This window comes from Haliotis rubra, unplaced genomic scaffold, assembly GCF_003918875.1.
Source record: "Haliotis rubra isolate DU_JTF1 unplaced genomic scaffold, ASM391887v1 Scf917, whole genome shotgun sequence".
NCBI classification, from domain to species: domain Eukaryota; kingdom Metazoa; phylum Mollusca; class Gastropoda; order Lepetellida; family Haliotidae; genus Haliotis; species Haliotis rubra.
Window position 1 is genome coordinate 231,363 of NW_025767654.1, and position 5,487 is coordinate 236,849.

Here is a 5,487-nt window from a genome sequence, read left to right on the forward strand (position 1 = left end):
CATGATTGGTCGTCGTGTGAAACAAAGGGATCCTCCGTACCATTTGTAACTACTCGCCTCTTTCCGTGACCTACAGCCGGAATGATGCGAGTAGTTACGAAATCTCATACAGAACCTGGCCCAATTGGAAGCTGCTTTACACGAGGAATGGCGTAGGGGATCTGGACGCTGACATGGCCATGAGGACTGACTGACTGAGTTTTGGTTGTACGCCGCTTTTAGCAATATTTCAGCAACATCACGGCAGGGGACACCAGAAATGGGCTTTACACATTGTACCCATGTGGGTATTCGAACCCTGGTCTTCGGCGTAACGAGCCAACGCTTTAACCACTAGGCTACCCCACCGCCCCTGGCTATGAGGAGGAGAGTGTTGGCTGTCATACAGTCACATTGAGGTTACATTCGGTATTGACCTTGAAAGGTGTCAAAAAGCAAAATGACATTTTGAATGTTCACATTCACCACTAAATTTAACATTAAACATTCCAGGGACATACTTGTATGAAAATCAGTGTTCTTTTAAATGAGCAATACCATTATTATCATCATCATAAAATCAAAATGGATTCCAATCATGTTTTATGAGTCAAAGGATCATATGGGTCAGAAAAACCTTTTTCATCGTGGTCACCACGTTTTATGTACATGTTGAAAACCATTGCAAAAAATACAGGGGTGCTTAATTAAATGTATATTATAGCATGACAGTTACTTCACAAAGCATGACATCACGAACTACCACAGCAGCTTTATTATATAGTATAGCAGATCATTTATACAGCATAACACCACGAACTAGCAGAACAGCTATATCATTTAGCATGACAGTTCCTCTACAAAGCATGACATCAAGAACTAGCATACAGATTTAATATCTAGAATGGTAATTCATTTACAAAGCATGACATCACGAACTACCATAGCAGCTTTATTTATATAGTATAGCAGATCCTTTAAACAGCATAACACCAGGAACTAGCTCGCAGATTCAATACATATAATGATAATTCCTTTACAAAGCATGACATCACGAACTACCATAGCAGCTGTATTTATATAGTATAGCAGATCCTTCTACACAACATAACATCAGGGGAACTAGCTCGCAGATTCAATACATATATAATGATAATTCCTTTACAAAGCATGACATCACGAACTACCATAGCAGCTGTATTTATATAGTATAGCAGATGCTTTACACAACATAACATCAGGAACTAGCTCGCAGATTCAATACATATAATGATAATTCCTTTACAAAGCATGACATCACGAACTACCATAGCAGCTGTATTTATATAGTATAGCAGATCCTTTACACAACATAACATCAGGAACTAGCTCGCAGATTCAATACATATAATGATAATTCCTTTACAAAGCATGACATCACGAACTACCATAGCAGCTGTATTTATATAGTATAGCAGATCCTTTACACAACATAACATCAGGAACTAGCTCGCAGATTCAATACATTGAATGATAGCTTCTTTACAAAAGCATGACATCACGAACTAGCACAACAGCTATATTATTTAGAATGGTAGTTCGTCAACAAAGCATGACATCACGAACCAGCACACAGGTTCAACATGTAGACTGATAATTCATTTACAAAGCATGACATCACGAACTAGCACAAAAGCTATATCATGTAACACAGCAGATCATTTACAGTATAACATCAAGAACTAGCAGAACAGCCAATTATTTAGCATGACAGTTCCTTTACGAAGCATGACATCACGAACTAGTCACAAGAGCTTTACTATATAGTATAGCTGGTCATTGACAAAGCGTGACCTCACGAACTAGCACTCAGATTCAATATATAGAATGATACTTCATAATGATAGAATGATACTGACCTAACACGACAGCTTTATTATACAACATGAAACGTTCTTTACAAAACATGGTATCACGAACCAGCATAACAGCGTCAATGTACAGTCTCATGGTGTCATTCAAAAACATGTCCTTAAAATGGCATGACACCATGGTTGTTTCTTCACAAATAATTACATCATAACGAATAACATAGTTACAAGCCGAACGCTACCGACTCCTTTCGATCGGTTTCAACTTTGAAAGTTCTTTTCACACGGAGAGGCGGTGGGGTAACCTGGTGATTTAAGCGTGAGCTCGTCACGCCGAAGACAATGTGTACAATGTCTAAAGCCTATTTCTGGTGTCCCCGCCGTGATATTGCTGGAATATTGCTAAAAGCGGCGTAAAACCATACTCACTCTTTTCACACGTGATGCTATCGTCATCATGACAGCTACTTCACATAGCACGACGGTTCGCCTTGTAGCATGACATTATATAGCTTGATTACGTGAGCAATTCGTTCAAGTTACTTTCTCAGTTTATGGTTGGAGTTGGAGTCTGTTGTGGTTACTCCGTCACGTTTTACAATATCTGAGTGAGTTCATTGTCGCGCCCTTTGACCAACGACATCAAATACTTCCTGAATCCATTGTCTGATTTGAGGCCTTCAAAGACGCGAGAAAATGTTATACGTGTGTCAAAATACTGTGGTTCATAGTAGCAGTGGTGAATCTGAACGGCGGGCCACATTGGTTTGGTTGTGTTCAGCTCTCTCGCCGAGCCTATCAACTTCCGAGTCTGAGAATCCAGAACATGAATTGTTGCTCTTTGCATGTCCACTAGGAAGCCAAGTTCGATCTGAATGTGGCCGCCATGTTTGACTTTCTTGGGAAGAGTGTATCTATCCAGATGTTTTGTGCTGCTCAGGATGTCGATGATGACCTGCTCACGCATGTTGCTGTACCAGACGTTGACGCCGAACATGTTGTGTTGATACAGGACGCCAGGGTCTCGGAGTTGGTCGATGACGCCCTGTTCGCCGATGTAGACGTCAAAGATGTCGTAGAGACGAGCTTTCTCAATCTTAGCCGTGCGGACTATTTGCACGTCAGCTTTCACACCAAAAAGCCGATGTCGGTTTTGAAGAAACATCTGTTGCCCACGGCGCCGGTAACATTTGACAATTCCCTGTCATGGCGGATCGCCGGATCCTTGGTTGTCTGGTTCAGAAGAGCGCCCTCTTCCGTGATAGTGATGTCCTTGTGGCCTGTCTCGTGATCAAATGCTATAGACGGACCTACAACAATAGTGATGTGGTTGTTCAATATGAAATATGTATTTTACTTTTCAGTGGTCGATGATGTCAATATTCTAGACATTCAGACATGGCTGGAATTGATATCAATGATGTGTGTTGCTTTAGTGTGGACTATCTCAATACTATCGCCAATCACAAGAAGAAGTGCATTCTAAATTGTATTTTTTCAAATGTGGAAAATCGTCAAGTAATGATCTTCTCATTTCAGATTTTTGCAAGTATGCTAATTTACCTTGGTTCCCTACCTCACTATGATATTCATTAGGTTGTTTCATCACGCTTACTTCCTGGTCTCTGACAGTTATTGTTCCAGTATATATGCGAGTAAACATAAATTGTCCGTTTAACTACAGAGGTACATGAGTTCTCACTGTCACGAGTTATTAAAAACTATAAAATAAACTATAAAACACAAATGAATATTTCACTCAGTATTAGTTAAGTGCTGTCCAGTCTATAGATTCATATGTCAAGGTTCAGGGTGTCCTATCCTTTATTTGGTTATTGTTAATGAATCAGCTTTCGCAGCAGAAGAGAACCATTGTCTAATAAAACAACTTCATCAGAATATCATACAGTTATTTCTTTCATTGTTTACGAGCGAAGGCGTTTTAGTTGCAGATAGTACAAGGTGATGAGGTGAGGTGAAATTGGATTAAACGTCGTGCTTGAGAATATTTCGCTCATATGACGACGTGCATGCGTGTGTAATGTGTATGTGCGGCTGCTTGTACTAGCCAAGACTTAAGCTGGTTTTATAGTGCTAGCCCACTGAGATACCATGCCGCAGTGAAGCATGAATACCCAACTCAGACACATTATACTGACTCCAAGCCGACCAGTCCTTGTTGTACCCATTAATGCCGAGCACCAGGCAAGGACCAACAAGTACCATATTTTTAACGACTTTTGGTATGGCGCGGTCGGGGATCGAACCTCGCGACCTTCCGCTCTCCGGGCGGACGCTCTAACCACTACACCACGGAGGCGGTCGATAGTACAAGGGAACCCAAGAAGGGTATTGATGTATTAGAAAGGTTCTGTATTACTTACGGTTTAGTTATTAATTTGGAGCAAACAAAAGCTTCAAATGGTGACCCGAACCCTCAATAATATATGAATCGTATAAGGCCACTATTATGAGCAATTATTATCCCGATGCCTTAAAAGGTTTGATCGCCAGTGCCCACTGAGTGACCGAAATAGGATGGGGAAATATTTGGTATATATATGCCCGAATCATGAACATATACAGGTACCTACATCTTAGAATGCTTTTCTGTGTAGCGTCCTCCCATTGTAAGGCCTTGTTGCGGTCCTCTGAAAAGATAACATCAGTAACGAATTTATGAATTGAATTTTGCACTCAAAGCATCTTATTTCATTATCACAAAACATGATTATATATTACTAATAGTATTATTAAAGTCCATATTTTTACATGACTGTTGCGTTATATATTTGTGCTGAAACATTTCACGAAGCATAAATTATTAACCTCTCAGTTCTTCATATTTTTTCCTGTAGTAATTGGCGTCACGTGCGAGAGACGTCATCACGTCATGGTTGGCTTGAATCATGTCGATATGGAGCTGGTCAAGCTTGTCCTGTCGGTCTTGTTCCTATTGGTGAGTGAGTGAGTGAGTGATTATGCTTCTAAGTGAAATCCAATTTAAAATCGTATTTGACGTCTACAAAAACCATCTATAATACCATAAAACACATGAAATTAAAATAATTGAATTGAACTATGCAGATAACAATGAAATATATATACCTACACAACTACAATAAAAGCAACTGACGTTAAGTGCTACTTATATGGAAAGAGTGGGAAGCTTTAACATATAAGTGAGTGAGTTTAGTTTTAAGTCGCACTCAGCAATATTCCAGCTATATGGCGCCGGCCTGCAAATAATATAGTCTGGACCAGACAATCGAGTGAATCAACAGCATGAACATCGATCTACGCAATTGGGATAAGACGACATGTGTCAAACAAGTCAGCGAGCCTGATCACCCGAATCCGTTAGTCGCCCTTACAAGCATGGGTTGCTGAAGACCAATTCTAACCCGGATATTAACCTATAAACATCAGATGCGAGTGTAAAGTCGACTCAGTCTATGAAGATAAGTTGGTAGATAAACCCCAAAATATATACCGGAGGATCATTTTCACCACATTTAATCGAATCAACCCACTCTGTCGTTTTAAAATAACCTTATCATGACCAATGAGAACCCATTAGCGGACATTCCTTCTCATGTGATAAAGGGAAGTAGCTCTTAGCAGCCACTTGATGCGATGAACTGCCCACATACATGCA

General features: G+C 40.1%; 1 long non-coding RNA gene across 1 annotated transcript; it reads right to left on the bottom strand.

Annotated features, from left to right (window-relative positions):
- Positions 1-3,107: 3,107 nt before the first annotated feature.
- On the bottom strand, positions 3,108-4,728 carry LOC124264256. Its single transcript, XR_006895084.1, has 3 exons — positions 4,659-4,728; positions 4,424-4,480; positions 3,108-3,139 (listed from the first exon to the last, which is right to left on the bottom strand). It is a non-coding gene; the product is annotated as an uncharacterized LOC124264256 (long non-coding RNA).
- Between the last annotated feature and the right edge of the window lie 759 nt (positions 4,729-5,487).